Source organism: Hippichthys cyanospilos, chromosome 12, assembly GCF_059441005.1.
Source record: "Hippichthys cyanospilos isolate Australia breed blue-spotted pipefish chromosome 12, RoL_Hcya_1.0, whole genome shotgun sequence".
Lineage (NCBI taxonomy): Eukaryota > Metazoa > Chordata > Actinopteri > Syngnathiformes > Syngnathidae > Hippichthys > Hippichthys cyanospilos.
This window is the reverse complement of record NC_142380.1, coordinates 20,212,501-20,222,500: the sequence shown is the minus strand read 5'-3', so window position 1 is coordinate 20,222,500 and position 10,000 is coordinate 20,212,501. Positions and strand designations below refer to the sequence as shown.

At 45.0% G+C, this 10,000-nt stretch overlaps 1 protein-coding gene across 2 annotated transcripts in view; it reads left to right on the top strand.

The window, feature by feature from the left end:
* The first annotated feature begins 9,515 nt into the window (after positions 1 to 9,515).
* Positions 9,516 to 10,000, top strand: part of LOC148415263 (transcriptional repressor p66-alpha-like) — a 47,802-nt gene continuing 47,317 nt past the window's right edge. The window contains exon 1 of one of the 2 annotated variants that reach the window (XM_088429140.1): positions 9,516 to 9,697. The gene's annotated coding sequence lies outside the window, so the exon portion shown is untranslated. Of the gene's footprint in view, positions 9,698 to 9,834 lie in introns of those variants that run through there. The other variant, XM_088429139.1, reaches the window with a different exon arrangement.

The following is a 10,000-nucleotide window of genomic DNA, read 5'->3' as shown; positions in this document are numbered from 1 at the left end:
ATAACCGCTCGGCAATCTTCTAAGGGCAAGACTTTCCTTGCCGGGGGACGGACCTCAGTCGACAACAAAATGGAGAGGCTTCTTCTATTATGGATTAAAGAGAAGGCAATCGCCGGTGATATGTTCTAGTTTGAGAAAAGTTCTTGTTTAAGAAAATAAATCAATAAATTCTGCGGGTTGGTCTCTGCTCCCCTCCGCCTCCACCCAGCTCAAGTCATGTCGCCCCAAAGGTAAATGTCATTTTTCCTTTGTATATTTATGTTATTTAATTTAACCGTACAGTAGATTATGTTACTAATTTTTAATATGCGTATAAAGTTGTGATGTTTTTACCTAAGGTTTTTGCACGCGTTGCACGCATTCACTAATTAACATAGGTTTGGATTGCCCGTCATATGAGCAATTCGAGTTACGAGCGTAGCCGCTGAACGGATTAAGTTCATAACACGGGAGCCGACTGTATGTATATATATATATATATATATATATATATATATATATATATATATATATATATATATATATATATATATATATATATATATATTAGAAAGCCCACATTATATGAAATCATATGGAAGCAAATGTGTCCACCCCCTCTCTTTTTTGTTCAAGACGAAAACACCTATACTGTTAGAAAGCCCACATTGTTTCTCTGTTTGTGTAAGATGTTGTAATTTCCCATGCTCTGAGCATTCCGTGAACGCAACACTAGTCTGACGTGAATGACCCACTGTAGTTTGTCTTTTTTTCCTCGTCCGCGACACCGTTGAGTCCATGACATAACTTGATAAAGTTGCTCATCACGCACGTTCTAGCACATTTGTGATTGTGTGTATGTGATGAAAGGTGAGTTTATTTCCTTATAACGTTCATTTTGGACATTAGTTGTGTGTTATAGAGCAAGTGTATGCTTGTGTGTGACGTCCTGTACTGTAGTTATGTTGTTATACTCTGATAGCATGCTCATTATGCTAATAGCGTTTTGTTCATATGAGGAAGCATTTATTTGTGTTTGGCTAGAGCTGAATGCCGTGAGTTTAGAAGTTAAGAATGTTATGCTGCTTGCTGAGGAGTGGATTGAATGTGTATGTGCTAAATGTTTATATGTTTGTATGTTAATATTTGTTCTTCTTTGGCTGTATTATTGCAGACCACAGTTAATAAATGTGCTGAATGGAGCAACTGTCCATGTTCTCTAACCGGAGATTATCCATCCATATTTTGCCACTCGAAAAAGAACTAGCTGGAGACATCATAGTCAAACCTGAACCCCACGTTTTATGATCCTCTCCATTTTATGGTCCTTTGAGCCGGATCGAGTTTAAAGCAAAGTATGGAACCAACTGACCAAAGTGAATCCACACCCCAGCGTGCCTCACAGCGAGAGTGACACCCTCCAGCGTATCTGGCCGACTATGTGGTTGCAACTCTCCCTTCAATGGGACAAAACCAAGCTACTGCATTGGCTCATGAGGAGATTCAATCTTCAGAAAGTGGGAGAACTCGCTTCTCCAAGAGAAGCACAAATTCCAGGTCCATTTGGACATCTCGTGCCTCCATTGGCAAATTACCAACCAACATTCTCTCAGATGTGGAAAAAGCACAGCTGAATGAGAGAGTAAAGCAAATGGAGCTTGAGGAGCTTCAGCAGCACATAACAGAGGACCAGCAAGTAGAATATGAATGTCAGCAACTTCAGACTCAAGCCAGAGAGGCCCAAAGGATGCAGGAGGCTCAAGAGCTCAAGAAGCTAGAGAGAGAGGTAGAGATATCTAAAATGGTCACTTCTCTCCTTAAAGAGAAAGCCCAAGAAACAGATGAGGCCAGACCCTCACCATGCCTATCGGATGATATTAATGCACAAAGCCAAACAACTCCACCTTCGGTTGTCCTCACGGCTTCACCGCAAATATTACCATCCCTACCTCAAATATCTCTTCCTCCACCTCAAACATTACATGCAGTCCATCCACCAGTGCAACATATGGTGCCACCTCCTACCCAATGCCGAATTATGCCGCCACTGTTGCCAACAGCATCACCTACAATTTTACCTTCGAGCGTGGCACCCGGGAACTACTATACTTCCAATGCAGCATTTACCTATCCTGTTGCACCAGAGTCGTACTCTTCTCCCATCCTGCTCCACTCCAACCACAGTTGGCTAACATTCCTCCACCCTTTGTACCACCATATGGTATTCCTAAACCTATGATTCCTTCCTTCGATAGTGGTAGGGAAAGTGACTTTGCTTTAATGAAGATGGCCCTTGACAACTCACTGAATCATTTCCACCTGAACGAGCAGTACAAATATCAAGTGATGCTTGGACAGCTGAAACTACTAACCGCGCTCCAGCTCGCTCCAGCTCGCCAAGGCCTATATGCATGACCCAAGACCTTACACTATGGCCATGCAAGCTCTGCAAGACAAGTTTGGACAACCACGCCAGCTTGTCCAAAGTGAATTAGGTGCCATCCTGAACACTCAAGCCTTCAAGTTTGGAGACTGCGAGGCTTTTGACAACTTTGCTTTATCGATACAATCATTAGTAGGCATGCTAAGGACTCTGGAAGGACAGAATGGCTATGAACTAAAATGTAGATCCCATGTTGATCGACTACTCAGTAAGATGCCACCAAGTTACCGTGACGGGTTTGTTGAACACTGCCTGTCCCAAGGGATTCTTTGTTCAGGTACCGACCAGACTTACACCTTACATGATCTGAGTTCTTGACTGCAAATGAAATCCCAAGCAAAACACATTGCTGGCAGAGCAGCTTCTCTCTACACTTATGAAGCTCCAAAAGTTACAAAGAAGGAACATTGCTCTCGCGATAAGCCAAAAGAGAGATCAACTGCGCTCGTCCTCGCCACCAGTGAAGGTCAATATCCCAAAGACCGGTCTACTAAACCAAAGTCCATCTCCAAACCTAAACCATACTGTCCTAATTACGATAATAAAGAGCATTTTCTCAAGGCTTGCACCAACTTCAAGACATTGAAATTGACCAGATTGTTGAATGGTTAACAGAAGGACAGCGGTGCTTCAAGTGTGGACGAGCACACAAGCTAGAATTATGGACTCTTAAACGACCTTGCAATACTTGTAAAGAGCAACATCTGACAGTACTACATGATGCCGTGCAGCAAATCCAAAAGACTGTGCTTATGATGACTGCTCCCACAACAAAGGTGTAGCTAAACCAAGGGTCGGCAACCCAAAATGTTGACAGAGCCATATTGGACCAAAAAAAAAAACCCAAATATGTCTGGAGCCGCAAAAAAATAAAAGCCTTGTAACGAAGGCAACACATGCTGTATGTATCTATAAAAGCTATATTAGCCTACTATCAAAATGATTGTTAACTACGAATACATAATGAGGCTTCATGATTAAATGTTTATTTTTCCTGCAGTGCATCCTGACACACCACATGACTACTCTGTTGTGCGATGCCGCCTCAAGTTTAACTAAATTACAATATTAATGAATTATGTTTCATTGCTTTGATTAAATTAAATAAAGCGGATTTTAGAAGATTTTATTCATGAGGATTCTAAAAAACAAAATGGAACGTGCATAACTTGGCCCTTATCTGGGCAATAGAGTGCAATAAAACGTAGCCTGCATCTATAAAAATAAAACCAGCCACATACCTGCATAAACTCGCAGTCTGTTCAATATCGATCACATCACTGGCAATTGAGTATGCTGGCTCTGAATTAATGTCCTTGATTTTTTGATCGATGTTGCCTGACATTTTAATCGTTCTTTCCTTCACTGTCTTGGCGGAGAGAGGCGTGTCTTTTTTTTTGTATTATCCCGGTTTTGTTTATGAAGTCCTTAAATTGTTGTTCTGATATGTTAATGAATGACTCCATGTAGTCACCAACTGTAAACTGTTTGCCACGTTTTATTATCTCCCGGGTTGCAACGAAACTTGCAGCATTCGTGGAGTTGGAGATGCAATCCACTTCTTAAATATATTTTTGCGTTCCTCTAATTTCTGCAGATGTAATGCAATCGCACTTTTTTTCTCATTGCCAACTGGGTACTCGACTGTAAATGTAGAACGCCTTCCCTGAAAATGTCGTTCCACAACTTTTGTTATTTGACAACTTCTTGCTACAGAGCAAACATTCAGGCAATCCTTCTGCATTGGCAACAAATGCAAATGATTCGGTCCAAGAAATGTTGAATCGTTTGTTCTCCTCAGTTATTTTTCTCTTTTCCCCTTTGGGATCCATGGCTCATGGCCGCCGGTTTGTTTACAACGGCCACTTGCCCAGCATCCCGCCCTGCTAACAGAAACGCGTGTCTCAGGCTATGACGTAATTCTTTGTTGACAGAAATGTTGAAATGTAATATTTATTTTACACATTTTTACAGCATTGGAACATGTTAAGAATGTTTTTGTCATGTTTGTCCCCCTACAGAAACCACATTAAAACGAAAAAAATATTTTTCTCCCCCATCTTTTTCCATTTTCAAACATTTTTGAAAAAGCTCCAGCGAGCCACTAGGACACCGCTAAAGAGCCGCATGCGGCTCGAGAGCCGCGGGTTGCCGACCCCTGACCTAGACAGACCAAACAGATCTCCTACAGTAATGCTGAAGGTGGTGAAAGTTCTACTGCATAACGGAGACCGAGCACTAGAGACTTACGCAGTGCTGGATGATGGCTCACAACGAAGTATCATACTCCCACAAGTTGTTAAATATTTGAATCTCATCTCAGAGCCAGAGACACTCGCCCTCAGAACAGTTCACCAGAAAGTAGTGCAACTCCCAGAAGTCAAGCATTCACTTCTGAGAATCTTGCTCTAGCAGAGCATTCCTATCCAGTGCTCACACTTCAGCAGCGTTTCAAACAATAGCAATATACTGCTGCCACCTGTTGACCACGCTCAACCGCTGTTGCTTATTGGGTCTGACGTGCCACACCTGCCCCCCGCAGAGCCAGTACGTTCTGGTCCACCAGGGGGACCCATCGCAGTCCACACGAAGCTTGGATGGTCACTTCAAGGTCCCACATCTACAGATGTGTCCATCTCTGAGCAACAGTGCCTGTTCACCTCAGTGGTCTCACCAATAAGTGAGCTTCACAAGAATATTGAACGTCTTTGGCAGATCGATGTGCTACTGTACACTAACAAGAAGCAGGTCACCCGATCCAAGCAAGATCAACAAGCCTTGGAACTTCTCAAAACATCCACAATCAGAGTTCCTGTGGATGGGATAGAGAGGTATGCAACACCACTGCTTTGCAGAGTCAACTCCACCACGTTTCATGCCCCCATGGAGGCAGTGATGCCAAGCCTCCGCAGCACCGAAAGAAGACTTGCCAAAGACATGGACCGTGCCGAGGCCTACTGCCAAGAAATCCAGAGGTTGGAATCGTTGGGATATGTGGCAGAGATACCACATGATGTCGCTAGCTCAACACCTGAATCTTGATTTATACCTCATCATATGGTGCGACACAACAACAAAGACAGGATTGTCTTTTAACTTACTTCCAGTACAAAGGGAAGTCCCTGAATGATCATCTTCTCACTGGACCTGTCCTAGTACCTTCATTGCTCGGAGTCCTTCTCCGATTCAGGCAGTATCTGTAGCAGAGATTGGTGACATCAAAAGTATGTTCCACCAAATTCGCCTTTTGCCACATCATAAAATAGTGCTACGTTTCATCTGGAGGGACATGAAGAGGGCTGGCAAACCCAAAATCTATGAATGGCAAGTTCTACCATTTGGAACCACATGTAGCCCATGCTGCGCCATTTATGCTCTGCAGCGACATGTCCAGGACACAAGTCCAACAGCAATCTTGTTGATTGTGTTGAACAGTCATTTTACATGGACAATTGTTTGAGCAGCACACATTCAAAGCAGGAAGTAAAAATCCTTGTTGATGATCTGCGTCAAGTGCTCCATGCTGGCGGTTTCGAGATACGCCAGTGGGCTAACAAAGAGCCAGCAGTCATTAAGCACCTTCCACCTGAAATCAGATCTGGGAGCAGTGAGCCGTGGCTGTCCAAAACAAATTTGGACCTTCAGGAACCAACTCTTGGCTTACGTTGGGATTGCTGCTCTTTTTTTTTTTTTTTTCACTGAAGTTTAATGATCTTTATTTTTTCCTGGTATACGAATTACTGAAGGAGTTGTATGAAGATCTCAAAGTGCAAGAGAGAACTGTAATAAGAGGTGGGCTCATGTTAAGTCCCTGTCCCAGTCCGTTGGAGGCTTGATTTGCCGCACAGGTCTGCTTAAAGCGTCACATCTTACACGGTTTAACTTTCAAACAAACAATATACCTTATTGTGAAGGGAATCATATATTAGGTTGTTTTCATTATGTGCTTATTTCTTGTCTAGAATAGTGTGCATTGCGATCCATCTATGCAGTCCTAGTTCATCTCGTCCCAGTCCTTAGATAAAGCTGTTGACGTAGAAAAGTGTGAGATGGGACCTTGGCCCAGATGTTGGTGGCGCCTGACTGGCTCTTTTTGTTTTGTCTTGTAATGTGCAATGCTTTGCTGAATGAATAAAAAGCAGGCAGGGGCGCTTGACCGATGGAAAATGCTATTGGCTCTGCATGAGTATGTACGCCAAGCTTTTTTCCCTTTGCCTAGGCGGAGAAAAGTCAATCTTGGTTAATGAGTTACTATTTTGCTGTTTAGCAGCAGGGCTTGTCTTATGCCGCGTTCAGATGGAGCGCGAAGAGCGTACGGTTTTGTATTGTAGTCAATGGAGTTCGTGCGACGGGTGTGATGACGCGTCGAGCGATGCGATGGACGTGATGGAGGGACGCGCAGCGCGTAATTACGCGTGACACGAGATATTAAAAAAAACTGAACTTTTTTCGCGTGTCGCGTCACGTCAGCCAATCAGCTTCGGGAAGTTCAATGTCTCAAGCAGGGGGCAGGAATGAATCATAGCGGCTGCTTTGCGGTCACCGGGAGCTATCCAACATGGCCAGCTGAGTTTTCAATACAAAATGGAGGCAAGCAAGAGCACTCACCTAGCTTGTAGAAAAGCGGAAGGGAGAACTTGGGACAACTGGTATGTTCAGCGTTTGCTTCCTTTTTTTAACAGCTGTTGAACCGTAGTTACTGTGCTAAGCTAACGATAGTGCCACACTGACAGTACAGTATTTAGCACAGTATTGGCCACTTGATTTGCGACATTGAAACTTTTTTTTGTTTTTGGCAGACGAGTATTGCCGTGAAAGCGAGGGACATGCAGTGTAAAAAAAAAATAATACAGGTGCTATCGAAGAAAATATTGGCTCTGCCATATCCCGGAAAAGTGAACGTTCTCAGCAATGCTCTCTTTTCCGGATCCACTGTAAAGTGCACAGCAAGCTCACCCCCTCACCTCGCGTGATACTGTTGCGTGAAAAGTGAACTTTATCTTGACCTCGCGACAAAACGCCTCGCGTAGAGCGTAAACGATGCGCTCCATCTGAACGCAGCCTTAGTTTACTTTTAAAGATAACCCTGATGCTTATGAGAAAAATTAATTTTACACCCGAATACTGTGGGGCTAACAGGGTCCACTCATGAGTCCTACGTATGTATCCATTTGAGCCTGTTGGCGTGAACTCTCGACAAGTTGTTTTACACCTGAGAGTATTTCCATATTTGACGGGACAGGTAGATGAGCCGGCCCAACTTCTTTGCCGGCTGGAGTAGTATAGCCAGTTTTGTCATTTGTTGTCTGTGTATTGCTGGTAACTCCTGCAAGGCTCCACTTTGCAGCCCAAATTCCAAAAAGTTATGTTTGCTGCCAGCTCAACACCACCCATTACTAAAACAACGGCGGCATCATCATGTGAGTCATCTTCAGCAGAAAGCCCTCAATGAAAAAATGTCAGAAAAAGCTTAGTAAAACATGTAAAATGTCAGTTGCTGTTTAGCTTTCAATGCTGGCAGGTTTTGCCAATCCGCCAATCATCTACTGCTTGGTATCCGGGGTCAGAGCGCGGGGGCAGCAGCTTTGGTGAGAAGCCCACACTTCCCTCTCCGCCATCTAGGAGGCATCCTGAGTGCACGAGTCCCTCCTCAATGGGTTCCTCATGGGTCTCGGGACCATAGGCGAGGGAGGGAATGTACATTGAGAGCTTTCGGCCTTTGGGCTTGTCAGAGAAATCTCAGAAAAGAAGACTAGGACAAGCCTAGCTGCTTAAACAGCAAAAAGAGTAACTCAGACCAGCCAAGATTGACTTTTCTATGCCGGGCATAGGGAAAAAAGCTTGGGCAAATGAACTCGTGGGTCTTCCAAGGCTAGTTTCACTGCCCGGCCGTGCCCCCCTGGCTTTTATTGAGCAAAAGCATAGCAGATTACAAGACACAACAAAAGAGCCAACTGGGCGCCACCGGCAGCTGGGCCAAGGTCACACTTTCGTGCGTCAACAGCTCTATCTAAGGACAGGGTCAAGATGAACTAGGATTGCATAAATGGGTAACAATGAAATAAGCACATAATGATAACAACCTAATATATGACTCCCTTCACAGGGCTTGGCTCTGTCTTCGTTCACCGCAACAGACCATTACGGACTCCGCATCGCGGCTAACGCCCATCCATGGCTCAGATTCGGAGGTGCTGATCTTCATCTATGCAGCGAAGTGCCACAGTGAGTCAGGTGCCAAGAAGGCAATAGCGCCTCAATATCCGCAAATAGGAGATGCTGCGACCCCCGTGGTGGACCCCGTGGACACCAGAAATTCTGTCCATAAAGTTAATGAACAGTATCGATGACAGGGGCAGCCTCGGCGAAAACAAATGTGCGTTCTGCCAGCGAACCCTGTCCCCGGAGGGAGTGGTCTCCGGCACACCCTCTGGGGACTCCAAAACACAGGTGTAACCTGAAGTGCCTAACCCCAGGGCTATCTGTTTGCCTCCATTTAAGGTATAGCACAATTTATCAACACGGGTTTTTTCATGTTCCGCTTCATTTGCTCTTACTTCGAAAAGAAAAGTGTACAGTTCCTCTTACGGCATTGAAAAACATGAAATACGATTTGGTGATACCTACAGAAACCGGATTCAATTTTTACTGACTTCCAGAAGTTCCTTTGTGAACCTATTCTCATCACTCACATTCTGGGTGGAATAGCCACTGAGTGGAAAAAAAGGAACAAGGACAAATAAATGTTCAGGTTGCTGACAAATGTAAATTGGTGCAGTTACCAAATATTTAGACTTTGTTACTTCCCACAACAGAAGAAGTTGTGGTTCATGGCATGCACATCGAGTCATGTGTGCACGTCAAGACGTGCTAGGACAGAAGAAGTGAATGTATGTGTGAGAGTCAGACAACTCGGCACAATACACAACATCAAACAATTTCATGGATGCGGAAAGTCTGTCATATTTCAAATGGGGGGGGGGGGGGGGGGGGGTGCTCATCTGTCCTCCCTCGGTGGTCTTTGGTTTCACGCGATGCGGTCCCGTCGCCCTGGTATGCCGAGGTGCGCATGCCCACTGAAGAGGACGCAGCGGCTCCATGTGTGTTGAGGCGCATTATTTGGCAACAGACGCGACGGCGGGGAAGGAGGGAGGGCCCAAACAAAAAGAGGATATCCCCCTTGATTGAGCAAAAAGCAACGATTTATTTAGGTTAGCGGCAGATTAAACATTCCTTGGTCGAGCATCGGCGATAAGCGGGCGACTAAGCGACCGAGTAAGTTGACCGCTTGCTGTGTGTGTGAGTATATGTATTGTTGGGGGGGGGGGGGGGAGTTTTGGCGAGTGGCTAGAGGGGAACCAATTATTCGGTGTCGTCGAGAGGAGCCGTGTCTTCTGGGACGATAGACAAGCCGACGGGCTGTTGGAAAGTAACACTTTTCCGCAGAGCCGTGGCGATAGGGGAAAAGAGAGAGGGGGGGGGGGGGGGGGGGGTTGTCCGGTGCCGCCCGCGCCGCCCAAATGCTTTCCTTTTGCGACGTTGTCGGGCGGAAGTGGCCAGCCCGAGCGCGGATTAGAA